We start from the raw sequence: 24,804 nt of genomic DNA on the forward strand, positions 1-24,804 counted from the left end.
GGTATTCAAGGCCATCCACCCCTGGTGATGTGTTGGTTGCCCGGCGAAGTTTGGCTTCAAGCTCTTGTTGGCTGGGCGCACGATTGAGGAAGATCATCTGGTCCTCTGATGGTTGGGACCAGTCGCAGGTGTCGTAGAGTTCCCTCGCACTTTGGCACTGATGCGGAGATGGTCTCAATCGATCGTAAGTCCTCTTGAGATATACCTCCACATCATGTGCAAAACCATTGTACGAGGGTGAACGGTCTTCGAGCGCCTCTCGAACGGCTCTTCTGGGGTAAACATTGAAGAGCCGCTGAATCTTCCTCGCCTCGTACGTTTTGCTCTTGATCTGTCGCCGGGCCTTCTGCATCCGCCGGTTTTGATTTCGATTTCTTTTATCAGGGTATCCTCGGGGTTTTTTGGGGCTAGGGTGTTGTAAAATCTGTGCTTTAGGTAACCAGTCAGCTGTGCAACGTTCGAGGACTTCTTCTAGGTCTTGAAGAGTCTCACAGCTCGAGAAGGCAGGAACCCAGAGACTAACAAAATCGCAGCCTCTTTGGCTCTGCACTTCTGAGCTATTTTGACTGCGTCCTCGATTGTTTAGCTGACTGGAGGTGAGGGTTGAGGATTCAGGGTCAGGTAGGGGGAGTAATATTTTCGGTGATAAAATGAGTGGGTTGCCAATTTCTTGAGGAGGGAGTTCATAAAGCCAGCTAAAATTTTGTGTATTAAAAGATGTTGAGAACTCCCTCTCAATATCTAAAATGGGGCTGGTGCTAAAATTTGCCGGAGTTAGGACATTACCAGGGATCACTTCCTCAATTACTGGGACCTCGATCACGGATAGCTCATCACGTTCCTCTTCCAATGCAGCGACCTCCTCTGGGGAAATCTCTGCATCAGAAGAATCACGGCTAGAGGTATCCAAGTTGGAAATCCCTGCAAATCGGACTGAGGGTGATGGTTGGGTATCAGAATGTAGCCTTTGGTAATGTCCTTTAAGGGTGGGGCCATCTCCAGCAAATCCACACACCCCGCATTCCCAATACCTTTCAAGTCGGAGTGTGTGGGCTGTCTCTAGGTGTCGATGGATACTAGCCATGGCGCGGGTGTTTGTTGCCAGGCTAGTCCATTCAACCCTAGGACATTTAGTTGTTCTTCCTGGGTATTTTAAAATAATTTTATCCCCCTCTATTCTGCAAGGGGGAAAAGTGGAGAGATGAGTGTCAGGGGAGTTTGGAGACAACTGCGAACCACCAATTTCCGAAGAAACGGTGAGTTCGAGTGATTGGCGGAGAATACTGGCAGAGAGAGACTCAGTGCATGGTCTGGCATGCCTGCCGACTGAAATAAAGGAATTAAATTCCTTCTTGCAGCCAATGCAGACATACTGGGTCGTGAACTGAACCCCATTTCTGGAATGGCGTTCTTTGATGTGTTTCTCCGCCAATTGTTTCCTATGTTCCACTGACCAGGGCCCGTTTCCCCTCTCACCTCGGCATGTAGGCTCCCCACATCGTAAAATGTTTGGCAGAGGAACAGGAATTTTTATTTTGGTTCCATGGAGTCTTACTCTAGTAGCATTTCTGCTACTAGATGCTCCATCCTCTGCCATTGATTACTACCCCAGTGACCAGTTACATAAAAGAGATACTTTAAAATCCAGAAAAAAACCAATACTACTAAGAAAAACCCCAAAATAAATGTAAATGCAGATGGAAAAATCCAGGAATGAATAAATTAGGATAAAATAGGAATTCTTGATGAAATAACCCCGATTATGTCGGATAAAATGTAAATATATTATCGGGGTCTAATGTAAACAGATCTAAAACCCAGGTGCTCAGAAAAAACACGTCTGCTCAGGACGTCAACTCCCATATTGTCTAGTGGTTAGGATACCTGGCTCTCACCCAGAAGGCCCGGGTTCAATTTTTTTTTAATTTTTGATGCCAACAGCATCCCGTATTCCCAAGCGGTCACCCATCTACGTACTTTTTTTCTTCAGCCACTAGATGGCTCTACTTTACTTCAATTGTTCTGCGGCTTAACTAAACACTAAAAAACTTATGTCATCTGGCCCTTTTTTTTATATTACCTTGTTTTGTTTGTATTTCTTAATTATCTTTAAAACCATAAATTAAAATTTGGATTATTTTCTATTTGTTTTTCTTCTAATTTTAAAGAGGTATTAAATTCATTCATAAAATTTTCCTTTTTCCTTTTTTCCCACAAGATAATGTTGTTGTTGTTTATTCTACCGGTTTGTTCATGACTTATTAGTTGCGGTAAAATATTTTTTAGTCTACTTGTAAAAATTTTTGCTAAAATTTTATAGTCACAGCATAAGAGAGTGATTGGTCTCCAATTACTAAGTGATTTTCTGTTTCCACCTTTGTGTATAAGTGTCAACAAGTGTCACAAATCCATTTCATAATGACAACGCCCTAAAGAAATTCACCAACCAAATGTTTAATTTTCTGCGATGACCGAGAATCGAACTCGGATCTATTGCTTGGAAGGCAACCATTGGACAAGTGCTACCAGGGCTTGGCTCCCTGGGTTCTTGGTATCCACGGAACGACGACATCCGATCTCCTCTAGGTATTGACCAACGCAGCTGGTCGCCATTCAGGAGAAAATCCAGATTGGCGGCGATTAAAGGATCCATGGAGAGGGTAAAAGAACACCTGGCTGCAATAAGTGATCCCGACACACAAATATAACACGCTATCTCCGTTTAACGCTCTGTAAATAGTATTGAAAACTGTACTCTGAAGTGTATTGTATTCTGTGTTCTATTTTCTATTTTGTATACTTTATACTTTTTACATTTTACATTTCATAGCGTTTTCATGTATGTAATCTTATGATCTACTTGTATATCTGTTTTATGTGCAATATTCTTTATGTCAGTCTATGCCCTTCTTACCTTACATATGCCATATACAGTTGTTCCAGTAAGGAAAATAAAATTATGTCATAACCACTGAACCATCGATGCTGTTTATATAATTCTTCTTTTATCAATTGCATACATTAAAGATAAATTAAAATGCCTATTTATATGGCTACGGAATAAACAATGTTTTTGTTTACGTTATTGTGTTACATATAACTTAATAGCTATCCATTGTTAGCAATTTGTAGTTTCGATCTACGGAGCTCTGGGTTATGGGCCCAGCACGCTTCCGCTGCGCCCCTCTGCTGATATTGTTCTGATCGCTGTATTACGGAGTCCCAGTTATGGCTTACGTAGCATTTGTAACTGTTGTGTTACTAAAATGCATAAATAGCAGGCTGGGATAAAAGCATCGATGCCAAATATTAGGAAATGATTTTTCCTAACAGCACGAGCCGCCTTGGTTTTCTTTGAACCTTCAACCAATAACAACTTTATCACCACAGGTGCTTTAGCAGCCACACTTTTAATGGGAAATAGTCTGTTGAACTGAATAATAAAACTTGTTCCTTCACCTAAAAAGTTAAGAAAAAGAATTGCAGGTGATTTGAATAAAGTTGCTGGTGTATTGTCTTCTTTCTTTTCGTCTTTTATTCTTGCTTTTCTTTCGACCCGGTATTTCAGCTTTGTTAATTATGGCTTTTTCGTTTTTCTCGCGGCGGTATTGAAGTTGTTCTTTTCTTCCAGTCTTGGTCAGGGAATTACTGTTATGTTTTTGTTCCCATTTTTGGAATATTGCTCGCGCTCTATTACTGCATGTTTTTGAATCAGCCGTGCGTCCATGGGAGTCTTTTATCTTTGCGTCTGCTCCGTGTAGCAGTAATATTTCGATCATGTCGATTCTGTTGAATCCGGCTGCTACGTGTAAGGCGGTTTCACCTGAGTCGTCTTGTTGGTTGATGTTGATGATTCTTTTTGCGCAAATTTGGATGGCAACATCTTCCAGGCCATATTCGGCTAGATAGTGCAAACGGTTGTTCCATCTGGTCTTGTAATGTTGATGTTAGTTGGTGTCCATATTAACTTCGCACATTCTTGGTTTTCGTGTGAGATTGCCAACATTAATGGAGTTTCTCCATTGTAGTTGCGAGCTGTAAATTCGCAGTTGTTATGCTTCAGGATTCGTTGTAACAGTAGATCATTTTCGGCTGCTGCGATATGGCCAATTGTTTTTCCGTGATAGAGTATCTCTGGGTCAGCTCTGAAGGATAGTAAAAGAACGGTAATGTCGTACCTACATCTTCGTACGCTTGTGTGGAGTAGCGTCTGTTCCTCTTCGAATCTTTCATTGAGGAATGTGGCCATCTTCTGTCTTGGCCAACCCTGTTGCGTTTTGAACTTATTTTGGATGCACCTTCTTATTACCTGCATTGGGGCTCCCATCATCGTTAATGAAAGTTTACCGTTTTCTAAGTCTATCATGGCTTGTCTTCGCAGTTGGATTTATTCTGCTCGGGCTGCTGATATGGATGTTATCGTTTTCATCCGACAGTTTTTACATGCTTCTGTTTCCCTCTGTTGGTCGTCCGGCTTGTTCCGTTTTTGGGGAGGTTCACACTGAAGATAGGTGTCACTGTCATATCCTAATATAAAATTAACACTGTAGTCACTTTCTATATCGGGTACTATTCCACTATACGCCGTTAATCCCTCGTTTTCACCATCACTTGATTCACTCCTGTCTTTCGGTTTTTCCTTATTTCCGAAAAAATCGTTCTTCTCTGTTTCTATTCCGTTCCATCCCATGTATTGCACTAATTGCGTGTTTCCATCCGCACTTTTCACACTTTCTTTTGCTCTGCAGTCTGTTGACTATCCTCACTTTCGGTATCGCTAATAGTGATTAGCTCGTATACCCTCTTCGTCTCCTGATGGATGATGGTTACTTACATTTTGTTATCCTGAGCGGTGTTGTTATAGGCCGTTTTGAGATGAATTGTTGGTTTGTAATGCGCACTTTGCTTTGCGAAACTTTGTTGGAGTTATGCCGTTGAGACACTGGGAAGAGTTTAGTTTTCGCATGTTGCAAAATCTTGCTTATTCAAAGATCTTCATGTTGCTTTTTTTTCTCATATGTTCTTGTTTCTCTGTTCTTAATTTGATAACAGGTTTGTCTTGCATTTAATATCTCCCATTTTCTGTTTTATACTCTTTTTTGGGTGAAATTGTTGTCCACGTCTTGTGTTGCGCTGACATTCGGATTTTCCGCAAGGCGAATCGACGAATATCCTGTTTGTTTTCGAACTTTCTTTATTACTTTTTAGTCATTGTTATTTTCTTATAGGGGTCTTGTGTTTTTTTTATTCTTCTTCGTGAGCTAGTTTTCTTCGTTCCTTTGTAGAATACACTGCTTGTTCCGTTGTTCTGTTTGTCATTTCGTCTTTCATGGAGGTGTTCGACTATGTGTACATTTTTTATTATCGATCACAGATCGATATGGCATTGTCTGGGCTTGGTAACGCGATTTTTTCTACTCCTACAAGCCATTCCTGGAGATTCCGCGTACAAGATCGGAGCCTCTTCTTCGGTTTGTTTCGGCTGACCTTTAAAATGTCGGGTTTGGCGCCACGGTATTTTGGGTACAAACGTCCGGGAATCAACGATTACTATTATTTGTAAGTGTTGTTTTACTTTATTTATTTATTAAAATTTTTTTTTTTTAAGGAAGGGTATGCGCTCTATCGCGACATTTACCCACTCAAATTCGCCGTTTTCTATGGTGGCTAGAGTCGGGTAATGATATTTATCATCCCACCCCAACATCTTCTCGTTTTATGCGAGAGCGTCTTCAAGAAGAGAGTGACGATCGCCTGGCCATCACAAGTGCGTCGCAAATCTACAACTATCTTTTTTATGGCGTTCCTGTTCCCAAATGTGATTCCACGGATGGATGATTTTATTTTCCGGTGTTTGTGTTATTATTATTTTTATTATTGATTTTTTTTTATTTTGTTGATGAGGTGTTAGTTCGAAATACAATATTGTTATTTGAGTTTGTTTCTTTATCTGTTTTTACTATAAAGTTTCAAGTAGTGGATAATGGTAAATGAGTTAGTTGCTAGAATGGGGAAAAGTATCTGGTTTTGTAAAGAATTTTTTTTTTTCGATTTGGTGGATTCAAAAAAAATAATCAACTTTATTGTTGATTTTTTAAATGCTGGTAAGTGCGTTATTTACTGGGGGCTGCTAATTTAATATGTAATTAACTAACTTGTCAAGGGCTACGTTTAGTGGCTACTTTTAATTTCAATGACCTTGGAAATTTTACTTTTTGGCTGAATTACTGCTGTCTGTTTCTGACATGCAACGACATAGGTCTTCCCAAACCATGCCATACCCGACGACGTAAGTGCACATGGTGTGTTTTCCTGTACATCGTTTGGGTGTGTCAGTTTCTTCGATAGATGGGTAGATTAATGAATTTGGTGCACTTGGTCGGGGAGGGCGCATTTGACCTTGTGTTTCTGTTGTCAGTTGTGCGGGGGCGGACGTGCTTATGAATGGTTGTTCGATGGCTATGTCTGAATGGTAATTTGTTTCTCATGCCGGTATTATTGACGCGAGTTCGTGTTCTTCCTCTATGCCATCGTCTTATCTTCTTGTAAATTTCCGGTTTCTGCAGATATGTTCTTTAATCTTCGAGACGGGGTTGCAAATGATGAAGATCCGTAAGCATACGAGGAATAGCACAAATCCAATCGCTGATAGACCAATTATTTTCAATTTGTCGAACCATGAGAACATGTGGCCTATTTGATTATCTTGTTGTTCTGACATCACAATATCTCCAACAGAATTGGAATTTCCTTCTTGCATTCTGCCTACTAGGTCATTCAGGATATTTAATTGTTCCATCTCCATTCCCACATAGCACATCTCCGCCGTCGGATGTCCGATCCATGGCCGAATGTCCGTGTCTTCTATGGGCTGGCCCACGGATGTCCTTCGGCTAGTCAGGTTGGATGTCCGATGGATGTGCAAAAATGATGTCCTAACAACATCCCTCGAGCAGACAAGAAGATCTTCAACAAATTTTTTTAAATATATTGAAAATAAAATTATTTTTAATAAATTTTTACTAAGTAGTTTCATTTAACTCTAGAACCGTACATACATGGTATTTAGAAAAATAAAAAATGACATTCCAACATTAAAATCGTTTATTTTGAAATAAAGAACAAATACAGAAATTATGTGTTATACAAAATGATCTCGGTCAATTACTGAAGACGAATAAGAACTTATTAACTTATTATTCTTTCATTTTCTTGACGAAAAGTGAAAAGAGGACGTCGAGAAATTGAATCTTGTAGCCCCAAATAATGCGTTGTTTCTCTTTCTCTTGATGGAGCCAGTGGGCCACTTACATTGGACCAGCTTGTATTGAAAACCATGATGAGAGGCCATAAGCAGTAAGAAATCTTTCAATTTTTAAAAAAGATGAATTTATCTTCATCCTCATCACTCGATCTGGATGTGAAAGTGTAGTAATGGAATTTCATTATTTCCATGGATTTCCATCGTCCCTGATGGCCTGGTCCTGTGTGTTGTTGATTCTTCTAGAATAACACCCAATCACCTGTTGCCAATCCAAGTTGCTGTGATCTTGATCTGCAGTTAACGGAACACTCCATAGTGTAGCTCTGCCCAGATGACTACAATAGAAACACACTGTTCCCTACAGCATAAAATAAATCATTTTTAAAAGATTGCTTTTAACGAAGAAGTTTTAAAAGTACCACAATAAATTTCATTCTTCCGGCAGGAGTGAGATCCACACGAAAATTTCACCTGTCGACTGACGTGTAACGAAATCTAAACTGCTACGTCCCCTTTAACTGCTTCTAAGGTGAAAGAAGAAAAGGAATGACGTAAATTTGCCAACGCGAACGCGTTGGCGTTCCGATGCGAATTGTAAAGTTTCAAACCTCGTGTATTACAGTGGATTTGCCGAAACGCTCGTCATGGCCTTCTCGTTTTCCTCGCGGCATTGTTGAAGTTGGCCTTTTCTTCCAGTCTTAGTCAGGGGATTACTGTTATGTTTTGTTTCTCCCTTTGGAAAATGGCTCGCGCTCCATTACTGCGTGTATGTGCTTCAGCTGTGTTTCCATTGGTGTTTTTTATTCTGGTGTCTGCTCCGTGTAGCAGTAATAGCTCAATCATGTTGATTTGATTGAAACTGGCGGCTCTATGTAAGGCAGTTTCACCTGAGTCGTCTTGTTGATCGATCTTGATAAGTCTTTTTGTGCACACTAGTGTTGCCAGGTCTTCTAGGCCATATTCGGCTAGATAATGTAAAATGGTTAAGTTGCCTGGTGTTGTAATGTTGATGTTAGTCGGTGTCCAAATCAATTTCGCACATTCTTCGTTTTTGTGTGAAATCGCCAACATTAAGGGGGTTTCTCCGTTATAGTTGCGAGCTGTAAATTCGCAATTGTTATGTTTCAAGATTCTTATTAACAGTAGATCATTTTCGGCTGCTGCGATGTGGCCAATTGTTTTTTCGTGATAGAGTATCTCTGGGTCTGCTCCGAAGGATAGTAAAAGATCGGTAATGTCATACCTACATCTTCGTACGCTTGTGTGAAGTAGCGTTTGCTCGTTTTCGATTCTTTTATTGAGAAATGTTGCTCTCTTTTGTCTTGGCCAACCATGTTGCATTTCGAACTTGTTTTGGATGCATCTTCTTATTACCTGCATCGGGGCTTCCATCATTGATAACGAAAGTGTTCCGTTTTCTAAGTCTATCGTAGCTTGCCTTTTCTAATTGATAATTGATTATTTCTGCTCGTTCTGTTGGTATGGGTGCTATTGTCTTCATCCGACAGTTCTTGCATGATTCCGTTTCCCTCTGTTGGTCATTCGGCCTGCTCCGTTTTTGGGGCGGTTCACATCGGAGGTCGGTGTCACTCTTATTTTCCAATATAAATTCGGCACTGTGGGGCGGGTCATATTGGAGGTCGGTGTCACTGTTATTTTCCAATATAAATTCGGCACTGTGGGCACTTTCCATATCAGGTTCTATTTCACTATATGCATTTAACTCCTCGGTGTCGTCGTCACTCGATTCACTGCTGTCTTTCCTTTTTCTCTCTAGTTCGGAAAAATCGTTCTTTTCGGCTTTGATTCCGTTCCATTCTACGTTTTTCACTATTTGCTTGTTTACATCCGCATTTTTCGCACTTTCTTTTTCTCTGTACTCTTGCTGGCTATTCTCACTTTCAGTATTACTAATGATTATTAACTCGTGTTCCTTTTGGTCCTGTGGGATGATGATTACGTCCATTGCGTTATCCTGATTGGTGTTGTTGTTTGCCATTTTGAGAGGAATGGTTTATTTGTGATGACACTTTGCTATGTGGAACTTTGTCGGAGTTATGTCGTTGAGACACTGGGAAGAGGTTAGTTATTGTATTTTGGGAAATCTTTCTTTTTCAGAGTTTTTCATAAATTCTTGTTCCCCTCTTCTTAGTTTGAAAACAGGTCATTTCTTCCACTTAAATGTGTTCCGTCTTCTGTTTCACCGCGGGGCGAATTGACGAATATCCCGTTTAATTTTGGACTTTCTATTTTTTTTTTTTTTTAGTCATTGTCTTTTTCTTATAGGTGTTCTTGTGCTTTTTATTTTTCTTTTTGAGTTAGTTTCTGTCGTTCTCTGTTACATTACACTGCTGCATCTGTTGTTCTGTTTGTTTCTCCGATGATTTTGTTATTGACTTTTGATTTTGTTTTTAGTCGAGAATAAAAATGTTATTTGGGTTTGTAATTATGTTTGTTTTGTCTATCATTAATGTTTTCTGTTTTTGTTTTTGTTTTTTGAATTTTTAGTTAATGTTAGTTGGGAATACAAAATTGTTATTTGAGTTTGCTTCTCCTTTTTGTTTTACTCTAAAGTTACGAGTACGGGATATATATATATATATAAAAAATTAAGAATCAACTTAATTGGTTGAAAATGCTGATAAGTGCGTTATTTACTGGGGGCTGCTAATTTATTCTGTTATTAATTAAATTTGTCAAGGGCTATGTTTAGTGGCTACTTTTAATTTCAATGACCTTGGGACTTTTACTTTCTGGCTGACTTACTACTGTCTGTTTCTGACATGCAACGACATAGGTCTTCCCAAACCATGCCGTACCCAACGACATAAGTACATGTTGTGTGTTTTCCTGTGCATCTTTTGGGTGTGCCGGCTTCTTCGATTGATGGGTAGATTAACGAGTTTGGTGCGCTTGGTCGTGGAGGGCACACTTGACTTTGTCTTTCCATTGTCAATTGTGTAGGGGCGGGTGTTCTTATGAACGGTTGTTCGATGGCTATTTCTGAATGATAATTCGTTTCTCGTGCCGGTATCATTGATGCAAGTTCGTGGTCTTCCTCTACGCCATCATCGTATCGGCTTGTAAACTTTCGGTTTCGGCGGGTATGTTCTTTTAATTTTTGAGATGGGGTTGCAAATGATGAAGATTCTTAAACATATGAGAAATAACACAAATCCAATCGCTGAAAGGCCTATTATTTTCAATTTGTCGAACCATGAATACATGTGGCCTATTTGATTATCTTGTTCTTCTGACATCACTATATCTCCAACAGAATTGGAATTTCCTTCTTTCATTCTGCCAACTAGGTCATTTAGGATATTTAATTGCTCCATTTCCATTGTCTCGTGTGCCGGATGACTTTTCAGCGAGAAATCGAAATCATTAAGGTGGAGTTCTTCAAACTCCGTAATGAGGTCTAGATTAGGCATGTGGATGCTAGGTTTCTGTCGTATCCAATCTCCTGTTGTAGAGTTGTGTTCCCAGGTGTGTGGATTTCCATTCAAGTTCACTAACGGTGTTTTCCAAAAACAATCGGAAAATGGGTGAATTGACCATCCATCTATTCCGATCGTACAGTTTTTTCCTTCGTAAGTAAAGAACGGTTGAAATCCACATTTTGTCTCATTTGCTGATATAAATATTCTCTTGGCTTCGCATTGTTGAAGTGTCATTGCTTCACCGAAGCCTTGTAGTCTCATGCAGATTGGTAAACCTACTGCTGCTGCGGCCAAAATTCCATTTGTTTGAGCTAAGATGACAGCTTGTGTTCTTTTGATGGCCGATAGTTGACAATACACATCTCGAATTTCTTTTGCGAGCTTGTTCTCGTGTTCTGTTTCAATACTGATTTTGTATTGGTCGTGCATTTTGCTTATTTCGTATTTAATCTTTTCGTTGAATTCCTCGATGTTTTTGGGGAGACCGCTTTCTATATTTTCAGTATTTGATGATTCTTCTGATTTCTGGTCCATTAACAGGGACTCTGCTGGCGGTAAATTTTGAATGTTGTCTTCTTCAATGGCCTGAACTTGATTTTCTTCTGTTGTAGTCGTTGTTTCTACTGTAGCTAATTGGGTCATCCTGGCTGTCTGTGTTGACGGTTGTGGGGTCGTCGAACTCTCTTTTACTGTCGTCGTACTTTGCGTAGTTGTGTTTAGCTGGCGCGTTGTTGTTGAATCTGTTGTTGTGGAACTCGTAGTGGGCATAGTTGTCGTTGACGTAGGTTTAGTAGTTGTAGTGGTTGTTGAAGTCGAAGTTATTTTTACAGTTTTCGTCGGCCTAGTTATAGTGGTCGGTTTAGTGCTTGTTGACGTGATCGTCGGTTTTGTAGTTGCTGAGGGTTTTGTTGAAGTTGACGTCATACTTGGCTTAGTTGTAATTTTATGTGTTGTTGTGATTTTGTTTGTTGCTGTGGTTATAATTGGCCTAATTGTAGTCGTAGTTTTTACCGTTGTTTTTGTCGTTGTTCCCAATGTTGTTTTTATTGTTGGCTTCGTAGTCGTCGTCGCGCTTGTCGTTGTTGTGGATTTTTCTGTTGTGGGCGTGGCAGGGGGCGGGACCGATGTTTCATTCCTTTCTGATTGGTTGTTCACTTCTCTTTGCATCAGTGGTGGAATGTATGGGAGGTTTTTCCCGTCCAATGGGTGTTGAGTGTGTAGTGCAATGATGGCTGCCGCTGAAAGCGTTTTTGGCTGGTTGGGGTTCCGATATTCGAAGCTAAAATGTTGTTTTTGGCTGGAGCCGTGACAATGCCCCAGGCTCACTCGTCCTACTCTCTGTGTTAGACACTTTCTGTCTGATGAGGGTGAATGTAACCCTGTTCTATCTGTTGCCATGAGCTGTCCTGTGTGTTCGAAAGTGCCCCAAATTGATCTGGTTTTTGCGCATTCCTGGAGCACTAACATTGTCGTATTGGCTTTGATACATGTGTTTGTATTGAAAGGTCTGATTGTAAAATCAGATGTGTATTCAAAAGCTTGTCCTCTTTCTGTCGGTTTGCTACAGTTGGCTACCGTTGTTTGTGTTTGCACTAGTGCATCATTGCTGCTTACAAATTTTCTTAGTTCTTCTTGACATCGTGGCCACTGTTTGTCACATTCTTCCAACGTCATTTGTTTGTTTACTCCGTGGTGTGTTAGACATTTCTCATTTGGTGCTTTTCCATTCTTCAATAGTCCCCAGGCAATCATGTCCCAGATTATATTTCCGCTACCGTGATTAGTTTTTAAAATTCCTCCGAATAGTGGTGAATTAATCGTAGTTGTGATTGCCTTTCGTTGTTTTTGTTGAATTTCCTGCATTTCTGCCAACGTTGTGTCCGGGAAATTTTCTAGGATGTCTGGATTGGTATTTATAGTTTCGAAGATCCATTTTTGTGTTACGCTGTTCTTGTCCTCTCTGCACTCTGTTAGTATTATTGTTTGCTGGGATCCGACTGTAATACAGAGGTTTGATTCTTGTGAAATTAATTGATAATTTTGTTGATCTAGGATCCATCTTGTAGAATATTCAGAACATTGTCCTACGATCATTTTGTTTGCTTCTCCTTCTGTAATACATCTATCACCGTTCTGTACTCGGATTTTCTGGTCAACGATGTATTCAAATTCTGATCCTTGTGGAAGTGGGTCATCGTTCTTGAGACGAAAGTGTGAGGTCAACTGGTTGCTTTCTTCGGGTTTGTATTCTATGTATATCGTTGCGTTGTAGTTTACGAATCGGTCTTTCTCCCCGATTCTGACTGATTGTGGATATCCCATTCTTATTGGTCCCCAGGCGTACGAAATGCTGTAAAGACGTTTGCCTGAGTCTTTAAGAGGAGTGTTGAGCAAGAATGTAACTTCCTGTTGAATGGATCGTTTCCGTTTGGTTAACTGGAGTTCCCTGTAGTCTTTGCACACCGATGTATCTAGGTGAGCATTCTGTAGACATGTATGTATAGTTGTTTTGAACATCTCGTACAGTTTTCTTGTAGTTTCGGTTGGAAAGATTAGGTATGTGAGCGGTATGCCCACAACTTTGTATCCTTGTGGTGTTATATCCCGATCTGGTTTGTTGAGGAATGAAATCTCGATCTGTCGATTGGTGTCGTAGAGACGGCTGCTGTTCTCGTGTTCTGGCATCCTTGGAAGTTCTAGGTATCCGTTTCCTTTAAACAACGTTTGTGTGTACGAATTGCTTGTTGTTCTATCGCTCCACACAATTGTATTCTGATTCTGGATTAAGTGTCCTTCTTGTTGTGTGGTGTTCAGAGGTCCGAACGGGCTTTCAATTGGATCGTCTGGCTTTTCTTGTCGTAGCGTGATTCGTTCTGCAATACAGTTGAGGGTATGGTATTGTTTTATGGCATACCATTGCCCTTCGCCTGTTGGGGTAGCTGTGAAACTTAGTCCTGCTGGTCCGGTCTGCATGTTGTTATCGCCACACTTCTTGTCGTTTACCATTCTCCAGCATTCCAGTGGGGTAATTCATTTAGTTTCTTGTGAATATATTGTGTCGAAAGATCCTATCCAAAATGATCCAGTTATTTTCTTTGTTTTTATCCATTGCTTGCAGGTCCAGCCTTTCCAAGAAGCTGCTGGTTTCTGTGTCGTTTTTAAAGTGTACAACGTGGGTATTTTGGGTAAGTGAGTTGTATCTGATTCTTTGTTGTTGCAGTAATATGGTGCCTCTATATCTAAAATTCCTCTGGTCTTTACGTTCTTGCAGTCGCATACGGTTGAATAGATGGGATATGTGGATGGAATGATGGTGAGTAATTGGATGAGTAATAGTATCAGTTCCATCTGCGAAAAGAAAATTTGGACGTTTAGAATCTCGATACTTCGTGGCGTTGCCGTAAGTTGTATCGTGGATTCGTCATTCTAGTGCGTGCAGGATTATCTGGTATGGGACCGGGGATATTTGGTGCGATGATAATACAATTCTCTGCCTCTGCTGTTTGACGTATACGCGTTCTAGGGACAGGCCTTCTTTCGTTGTTACTGAAGTTTTTCCTTGGCCTTCCTGGTCCTCGTCGTACATTTTCATTTTTTGGTTGGTGTGACGCACAAGATGATCTTCCTGTTCCTTGGTTTCCCGGGACGTAGAGTTTTAGGCGGTTGACGTGTACTATCGATTTTAGTCTTGCATTGTCTGCGTTCTCAATCTCGTAAGTGAGATCTGAGAAATTTCTGATGATTTTAAATGGTCCATTCCATCTGTTGGTGAATTTTCCGGCAGTTGGTGGAGCTTTCAGTAGCACAAAGTCACCTATGTTGTATTTGATTGCTTTTGTTCCTTTGTCGTAATATCTTTTTTGTTTTGTCTGTGCCCGAAATAGGTGTTCCTTCGCTAGTTGCTGAGCCTTCTTCCATTGATGTGAGTACATTACACGGGTGTCTTCGTATGTTTCGTACCGTCTATCTATTTTGATGTCGTTTGGGAGCACCGGTTGTCTCCCGAAGAATAGAAAGAATGGGTTTTGCTGCAGTGTTGATTGCTTCGCTGTGTTGTAGGCAAAGGTGACAAATGGTAGATATTTGTCCCAATTTTCTGGTTCGTCCGTTACGTAGCAAGCTAGCATGTCACATAGGGTTCTGTTAAATCGTTCTACTAATCCGTCTGTTTGGGGGTGGTATGCTGTTGTTCTGATTTGTCTGATTTTAATTAATTTGCAAATATCTTGGATTAAGCTCGACAGGAAGTTAGTCCCTTGATCTGTTAGGACGACTTCGGGGGATCCATATTTTGTATAAATATCATTAACCAAGATTGTAGCAATTGTTTGGGCAGTCTGGTCTCTCATTGGTACTGTAAAAACGAAACGACTGGCGTAATCTGATAGGACTAAAATATACTTATGTCCCTTTGCGCTTTCTTGAACGGGGCCCACAATATCCATCGCAAGTCTTTCCCACACCCTTTCGGCTGGGGGCATAGGTTGCAATGGTGCTTTAATTCCTCCCACAGCTTTGCGTTTTGCGCATTTAAGGCAATTTTTGATGTGTTCTGTTACGTTTTGTCGCATGTGTGGGAAGAAGTATTGCTCGCGAAGTCTGGCTACTGTTTTTTTCGATTCCTAAATGTCCTGCCATCATGTGATCATGATTTGCTCGTAAAATTCCGCTGATTAACGGTACAGGGACTACTAATTTTCCTTGTCTATCTGTTAATAGACCTTTTTCATTGATTATAAAGTTGCTTGAGAATCTTTTATTTCTATTTTTCTGGCTATCTTCTTGTATTTTCATCATTAGTTTTTGACAATATTTATCTGCTTGCTGTAGTTCTATCCATCTGTCTTCTCTCCAAGACCTTTTACTTTCACTTCCAATTTCTCTTTCAAAACTTACGCTCTTCTTTTGAAGACTTTCCCTCTCAAAACTTTCGCTTTCTTTTTGAATACTTTCGTTTTCTTTCTCCAGCTGTTCTTGTTTCTTTAATCTTTCGATCCTTAGCTTTTCTTTTAAACTTTCACTTTCTTTTCGAATATTTTCAAGCTCTCTTATGACAGTTCCTCTTTTCATTGCCCTTGTTTCTACTCGTGCTATTGGCACTATGGGAATACGGCTTAGGGTGTCAGCATTTTGGTGCGACTTCCCAGGCCGGTGACGATGTCGAATTCTTGTATTTTTAGTGCCCATCTAGCTAATCTTCCTGCGGGTTCTGTCTTGCTCATTAACCATTCTAAAGGTTTATGGTCTGTAAATACGGTGAATCTGCGTCCGTATAGATATGTCCTAAACACATCGTTTCGCGTTTTCCAAATGGCAATAATGGCATAGATTTTGCTGAGGAAGAACACGCTGAAAATCTTTTCAGTCGTTTCGACGACGAGGTGTTAGCTTCTACCGAAGACGTATTTTCTATCGATAGCGATGATTTTCCGGTTTCTTCTGAATCAGAATATAGTAGTGACTCTGAATCGACAGTTGACAGGGACGATGGTGCACAACCTGATGAAAGTGATTACGATGAGGAACACAACGGGTCGCATAATTTACGCCATTTGCTTGCTTTATGGGCAGTAACATTGGGGGTTCATCAAAACGCAATTGATGCATTGCTAGCCATACTCCGTTTATTTCAATGGGGATTAGATTTACCAAAAACCTGCCGAACCCTTCTGAAAACGCCTCGCAATGTCAACGTAAAATCACTTTCTCCCGGCAAGTATTACCACCATGGAATTTTAAAAGGTCTGGAATCAGTTTTAAACGTTATGCCGGCTTGTAGTGCTCTTGATCATGTCGACATTTTTGTTAATATTGATGGTCTCCCCATTTCCAAAAGCAGCGGTGGACAGTTTTGGCCAATTTTAGGGATCATCACCAATGCTAAATGTAGAAAAGTATTTCTTATTGGACTTTACCATGGTGATGCCAAACCTGATTCCACAGAAGAATACCTTACAGACTTTATTTTGGAAGCTAAGGCTTTAAGTGAAAGTGGTTTTATTTTTCATGGCCGGCGCTTATCATTCAGAATATCCGCATTCATATGCGACGCGCCTGCGCGTTCGTTCATTTTGAATACTAAAGGTCACACAGGTTATTTCGGTTGTGGGAGATGTATCCAACAAGGGGAATTTGAAGGTAGGGTAGTTTTCTTGGAAAGAAATTCGACTCTAAGAACTGATTACTCCTTTAGAAACCGCGCTTATGAGGAGCATCACCATGGTGATAGTATTATTGAGAACTTAGATTACCTTGGTATGGCGAGGGATTTCCCAGGTGATCCAATGCATTTAATTGATTTAGGGGTGACGAGAAAGCTTTTATTGACGTGGATTAGAGGTCCACTCCCAAGAAGACTTCACAAAAGTTTAATAGACTCTATGAGCTCCCGCCTGGAAACTTTAAGCAAATTTATTCCAAGAGAATTCGCACGGCGTACGAGATCATTGAAGTTTGTTGATCGCTTCAAGGCTACAGAATTTGGATTATTTAAAGCTGTGTTGGTCCTGTGGTTCTTTTGGGGATTTTGCCCAATCGATTGTATAATAACTTTATCGTTTTTCATGTTGCAGTGCGAATTCTGTCATCATTCGCGTATTGCATAACGCACAATGATTATGCAAGGGAATTATTAGATTTATTTGTTAGGGAGTGTGAATCAATTTATGGCACATACTTCTTGTCCTTCAATGTCCATTATTTGATTCACACTTGTGATGATGTTTTGCGTTTTGGTGCTTTGCCAAACTATTCAGCCTACGCTTTCGAAAATTATCTTTTTTCTTTAAAGAATCTTTTGCGCAAGTCCAATCAGGCATTGCAACAGGTAGTTAAACGTATTCTGGAAATAGGACAATTCCAGAATACGTGTTACAATGCAAAATCATCGGAAACTGGACGTTTTTTAAACAGCATGATAGTGGTCCTTTAATTCCCCACCTCGTATTTTCCAAGCAATTTAAGGAAATGCAATTGGGTCCCTGGTTTCTAAGTTGTAAGGGACCTGATCATTGTGTTTATCTTGATTCTTCTATTGTTTTGGTCGAAAACATCATTCGCGGTAAGAATGGTGATTTCATTATTGGCAGGCGTTTTCAAGTAAAACGCTCACTCTTCTCTTATCCTCTACCGTCGTCGTCGTACGAAATATATACGGTGGGAGCTATATCAGAATTACTTGAAGCGTGGCCAGTGGCTGAAATTAAATGCAAGGCGGTCATGTTGCCAACTTTTTCGGAAAACAGTTGCGCAGTGGACGGTACGTTTTCGGTTTTTCCTCTTTTGATGGAGGCACACACTTAGGGAGTGAAGCAATTGGGGTGAAGGGGGGAGTAATGAACTTTATTCTGATTTTACTTTTCTTTTATTTAGTCTAAACTTTTTTATTTTTCCTTTTTTATTGCGCAATACTCTTTAATTAGAGCGGTGTAACGATACACTTCCACTAGGAGTAGAATAAATGTACGATGTTGCAAAAAATAGGGGTGGTGCTATAAGCTGGTGAGCTACACCGTCTGTTTTTTGTTTTTTTTATTATTGTGGAATAGCACCATTTCTTATTATTGGAAGGGCCGGACGACGATCCGTGGGTGCAAGCAGTTCCTATTTCATGGTACGACAATGGATTCTGCTGGTGGCCTCCTAAGTCCAAGTCTAAGGATGTGTCCCGCTTTATAAACTTAGGCTACGAACCTAACAAGAAAACTTGGGAGTCTTATCCAGCTAGGGTCAGGAAAACCTACGGTATTTTTTTATTTTTATCTCTACTTTTCGTTAATTTTGATAAAAATTAGCAACATATGCTGAAGCTAGAAGACATGAAAATAAAGTAGTACAAAATGAGGACATCGCAACAACAGAAGATGAAAAGGACAGGAGAATCAGGAGAACTAGGAAGATCAAACTCCCGTTCGACAACAGTGTTTCCCCTCCCCCTTCGAAGGACAAACAGTTGAAGTCAAGATATAGGGAAATTGTGTCTTCTTCGGATGACGACAGTTGTCCTATTCCTCCAGTTCCTCCATGTAAAATAATTTTAAGTAGGTTTATTAATCTTTACTTTCAATCAATTCTGCGTTAATTCAATGTATTATTTTTTAGATAAATTGAGCGTTGCTGGAAGCCCGGCCAATAAAAGTGGGAATGGTGGGAATGCACTACCAACGTGCTCCGAGCTTATGCTTCCCCATTCAAATTCCGATGCGCAATCAGATGATAGTATTGACCATTATTCACCTGCAGGTAATATTTCGTTTGATTTATAGTAATTTTATTAATAACAACTATTAATAATACACTGTTTTCCTTTTCAAATGAAAGGCACATCCAAGTCCATTACATGTACAGCTCCACCTGTTTCTGTAGTTCCAATAAGAAGCTCCACTACGACTAAAAGGAGTAGCTTTGTCGAGATCAGAAGTGGAGGTAAGCTTTAAAGTTTAGATTTTTATTAATTTCATTTACATATTTTTAATATACTTTTAGAATCCCGCGACGAGTTTCTTCAGCGTGGCATTATAACCATTGGCCATGACACACGCGACAACAACGTCATTGGTGCAGTTTTACTGGAACGTCTCGATCGTATTGAGACTGCGTTTGTCGCCATGAGAAAGTCAGATGGAGATGCCGACGAGGATTTCATGCAAATGCTGCCCCTCAACTCTATGGATGATTTTTACATATTCAACGACGATTTGAAAAGCAAATCAATGTCACAACGTTTGGTAATTTTTTTTAATTATTAAAATTTGAATTAAATTAAACTTCAGGTGTTGTCTGTTTTTTGTTTTTTTAAATTTTTTCTAGAAAACTCACCTGATCGAAATAGGGGGAAACACCCCAAGAACAATTGTTAGATCAATCGCCCGGCGGCTTATGACCAACGAACTAGGCAAATCTTTCAGCTGGTTTCGACATCGTAATAACAAAAAGCTAGCCGATACCAACATCGGAAAAGTGATAATTGGTATTTATTTTAAATATTCATGTTATCCGTTTCATTCGTTAATACGTATTGATCTTTCAGCTGCATCGGTACGTAACACGCCATTGATTACAGAGGCAGATGTTAAATCAGCCATGATTGACATGCTGCGACACTGTAAAGACAAACCTCGCACGGTCCCTGTTCTATGAGTCCCATCATCATTCCATTCATCATCCATTCACAAAGAAAAAATTTTTTTTTTCTTTATGTTTCTCGTCTATATTCACAGTCGGTCACAGTCACACAGACACAGTCAGCCCGAATAATGTTGAAGCAATGTTTTGTTTTTGTTTTTGTAGTCAGACAAATGATTTCTTTATGAATCTGTTTTCCTTTTTTTGTTTTTGATCTGCATATGGTTGTGCAACACAAGGTTCCTCATGTTCATTAATCTGGTCATGTTTCAATACAAAGATCAAATAATAACAACAGTCTTTTCTATTTCACGATTTTATTTTATTAATCAATAAAACGAATGAATATGCAGATATCCCTTACATGTCCAAATTATAGCCGTAATAAGTCCGGTCCGATATCCTTCGGATGTCTGACGGCGCTGTTTTGGGCGGTCAAAACCAACAAAAAAAACATCCGTCGGACAGCCCGAAATCCGATTTGGATGTCCGACGGATGTCAACAGGATGTACCTTATATCCGACCTCGACATCTACCGGACATCCCACGGACAGACTTGTGCTATGTGGGTTGTCTCGTGTGCTGGGTGACTTTTCAGCGAGAATTCGAAATCATTAAGGTGGAGTTCTTCAAATTCTGTAATGAGGTCTAGATTAGGCATGTGAATGCTAGGTTTCTGGCGTATCCAATCTCCTGTTGTAGAGTTGTGTTCACAGATGTGTGGATTTCCATTCAAATTCACTAACGGTGTTTTCCAAAAACAATCGGAAAATGAATGAATTGACCATCCATCTGTTCCGATCGTACAGTTCTTTCCTTCGTAAGTAAAGAACGGTTGAAATCCACATTTTGTTTCATTTGCTGATATAAAAATTCTCTTGGCTTCGCATTGTTGAAGTGTCATTGCTTGACCGAAGCCTTGTAGTCTCGTGCAGAGAGGTAAATCTACTGCTGCTGCGGCCAAAATTCCGTTGGTTATAGCTAATATAACAGCCTGCGTTCTTTTGATTGCCGACGTAGTTGACAATAAACATTTCGAATTTCTTTTGCGAGTTATTTCTCGTGTTCCGTTTCAATGCTGATTTTATATTGGTCGTGCATCTTATTTATTTCATATTTAACCTTGTCGTTGAATTCTTCGATGTTTTTAGGTAGACCGCTTTCCAAATTTTCATTAATTAATGACTCTTCAGTTTTCTGATCCATTAACAGGGACTCTGTTGGCGGTAAATTTGGAATATTGTTCTCCTCGATGGCCTGAATTTGATTTTCTTCTGTTGTAGATGTTATTTCTGTTGTAGTTAATGGGGTCATTCTGGCTGTCTGTGTTGACGATTGTGGGGTCATTGGACTCTCTTTCACTGTCGTCGTACTTTGCGTAGTTGTGCTTGGTTGGTGCGTTGTTGTTGAAGCTGTTGTTGTGGAGCTTGTCGTAGTGGGCGTTGTTTTCGTTGACGTACGCCTAGTAGTTGTAGTGGTTGTTGAAGTCGAAGTTATTTAACAGTTGTCGTAGTCCTAGTAGTAGTGGTAGGTTTAGTGCTTGTTGACGTGATCATTGGCTTTGTAGTTGCTGGGGGTTTTGTTGAAGTTGACGTCATACTGGGCTTAGTTGTAATTTTATGCGTTGTTGTGGGTTTGTTTTCTGCTGTGTTTGTAACTGGCCTAATTGTAGTCGTAGTTTTTACCGTTGTTTTTGTCGTTGTTCCCAATGTTGTTTTTATTGTGGGCTTCGTAGTTGTTGTAGCGCTTGTCGTTGTTTTGGATTTTTCTGTTGTGGGCATGGTAGGGGGCGGAGTCAATGTTCGATTCCTTTCTGATTGGTTGTTGACTTACCTTTTCATTAGTGGCGGAATTGATGGGAGTGTTTTCCCGTCCAATGGCTGTTGAGTGTGTAGTGCAATGATGGCTGCCGCTGAAAGCGTTTTTGGCTGGTGTGGGTTCCGATATTCGAAGCTAAAATGTTGTTTCTTGCTGGAGCTGTGACAATGCCCCATGCTCACTCTTCCCACTTCCTGTGTTAGGCACTTTCTGTCTGATGAGGGTGAATGTAACCCAGTTCTATCTGTTGCCATGAGCTGTCCTGTGTGCTCGAATGTGCCCCAGATTGAGCTGGTGTTAGCGCATTCCTGGAGGACTAACATTGTCGTATTGGCTTTGATACAGGTGTTTGTATTGAAAGGTCTGATGGTGAAGTCAGATGTATATTCAAAAGCTTGTCCTCTTTCTGTTGCTTTGCTACAGTTGGCTACCGTAGTTTGTGATTGTACCAATGAGTCGTTGCTGCTTACCAGTTTTCTTAGTTCTTCTTGACATCGCGGCCACTCTTTGTCACATTCTTCCAACGTCATTTGTTTGTTTAGTTCGTGGTGTGTTAGACATTTTTCATTTGGTGTTTTTCCATTTTTCAATAGTCCCCAGGCAATCATGTCCCAGATTATATTTCCGCTACCGTGATTAGTTTCTAAAATTCCTCCGAATATGGCGAATTAATCGTTGTTGTGATTGCCTTTCGTTGTTCTTGCTGAATTTCCTGCATTTCTGCTAATGTTGTGTCCGGGAAATTTTCTAGGATGTCAGGATTGGTGTTTACAGTTTCGAAGATCCATTTTTGTGTTACGCTGTTTTTGTCCTCTCTGCACTCTGTTAGTATGATAGCTTGGGGTAATCCTAGTGTAATACAGAGATATGATTCTTGTGAAATTAATTGATAATTTTGTTGATCTATCATCCATCTTGTTGAATATTCCGAACATTTGGCTACAATCAGTTGGCCTGCTTCTCCCTCTGTTATACATAAATCACCGTTCTGTACTCAGATTGTTTGGTCAACGTTGTATTCGAATTCTGATCCTTGTGGAAGTTGATCATCGTTTTTGAGACGAAAGTGAGCATTTAATTGGTTGCTTTCTTCAGGTTTGTATATTATGTATATCGTTGCGTTGTAATTCACGAGCCGGTCTTTCTCCCCGATTCTGATTGATTGTGAATATCCCATTCTTATTGATCCCTAGGCGTACGAAATGCTGTAAAGACGTTTTCCTGAATCTTCGTGAGGTGTCTTTAGCAAGAATTTAACTTCCTGCTGAATGGATCGTTTACGTTTGGCTATTTGGATTTCTCTATAATCCTTGCACACTGATGTATCTAGGTGAGTATTAAGTTTGCATGTTTTTATAGTTGTTTTAAACATCTCGTACAGTTTTCTTGTAGTTTCCGTTGTAAAAATTAGGTATGTAAGCGTTATACCCACAACTTTGTAACCTTGTGGTATGATGTCTTGATCTGGTTTATTGAGGAACAAAATCTCAACCTGTCACTTTGTGTCGTAGAGACGACTGGTGTTTTCGTGTTCCGGCATTGTTGGAAGTTCCAGATATCCGCTTCCCTTAATCAACGTTTGTGAGTATGAGTTATTTGTTGTTCTATCTCCCCACACTATTGTGTTTTGATTTTGAATGAAGTGCCCTTCCTGCTGGGTTGTGTTTAACGGTCCAAAAGGGCTTTCAATTGGGTCATCCGGTTTTTCCTGCCGTAGCGTGATTTGTTCCGCTACACAGTTGAGGGTGTGGTATTGTTTTATGGCATACCGTTGCCCTTCGCCTGTTGGGGTGGCTGTAAAACTCAGTCCTGCTGGTCCGGTCTGCATATTGTTATCACCACACTTCTTGGCGTTCACCATTTACCAGCATTCCAGTGGGGTTATTAGTTTAGTTTCTTGTGAATATATTGTGTCGAAGGATCCAATCCAAAATGATCCTGTTATTTTCTTCGTTTTCATCCATTGTTTGCAGGTCCAGCCTTTCCAAGAAGCTGCTGGTTTCTGCGTCGTTTTTAAAGTGTACAGCGTGGGTATTCTGGGTAAGTGTGCTGTATCTGTTTCCTTGTTGTTGCAGTAATATGGTGCTTCTATATCTAAAATTCCTCTGGTCTTTATATTGTTACAGTCGCATACGGTTGAATAGATGGGATACGTTGATGGAATGATGGTGAGCAAGTGGATGGATAATAGTATCATTTCCATCTGTGAAGAGAAAATTGGAAGGTTTCTTAGAATCTCGATAATCCTTGACGTTGCCGTAAGTTGTATCGTGGATTCGTCATTCTAGTTTATGCAGGTTTGCTTGGTGTGGGAAAAGGAATGTTTGGTGCGATGATCATATAAGATGCCTCTTCGGTTGCACGAACTGGACGCGTTTCTGGAATAAGTTGTTTTTTGTCGTTACTGAATTGTTTTCTTGGTCTTCCTGGCCCCCTTCGTACTGTTTCTTTTTTCAGTTGGTTTGTCGCGTCTGATGTTCCTTCTGCTCCTAGGTTTCCTGGGACGTAAAGTTGCATGCGGTTGACGTGTACTATCGATTTCAGTTTTTCATTGTTGGCGTGTTGAATCTCGTGTGAGATCTGTGAGATCTGAGAAACGTCTGGTGATTTTGAATGGAAAATTCCAAGACCTTTTACTTTCACTTCCAATTTCTCTCTCGAAACTTACGCTCTTTTTCTGAAGACTTTCCCTCTCGAAACTTTCGCTTTCTTTTTGAATAATTTCATTTGCTCTCTCAAGTTGTTCTTGTTTCCTTCATCGCTCGATCTTTGATTTGCTCTTTAGTCTTTCACTTTCCTTTCGAATATTTTCAAGCTCTCTTATAACAATTTGTTTTTCCGTTGCCCTTGTTTCTACTCGTGCTAGTGTCACTATGGGAATACGGCTTAGGGTGTCGCCGTTTTGGTGTGACTTCCCAGGCCGGTACCCAATGACGATGTCAAATTCTTGTAGTTTTAGTGCCCATCTAGCTAATCTTCCTGCGGGTTCTGCCTTGCTCATGAACCATTCTAAAGGTTTATGGTCTGTAAATACGGTGAATCTGCGTCCGTATAGATATGTCCTAAACACATCGATTGCGTGGATGATTGCGTAAGCCTCTTTCTCTGTGGTTGACCACTTGGCCTCGCGGTCGTTCAGATCTTTAAAGCTATAC

Source organism: Daphnia carinata, chromosome 7 (assembly GCF_022539665.2).
Source record: "Daphnia carinata strain CSIRO-1 chromosome 7, CSIRO_AGI_Dcar_HiC_V3, whole genome shotgun sequence".
NCBI lineage: Eukaryota > Metazoa > Arthropoda > Branchiopoda > Diplostraca > Daphniidae > Daphnia > Daphnia carinata.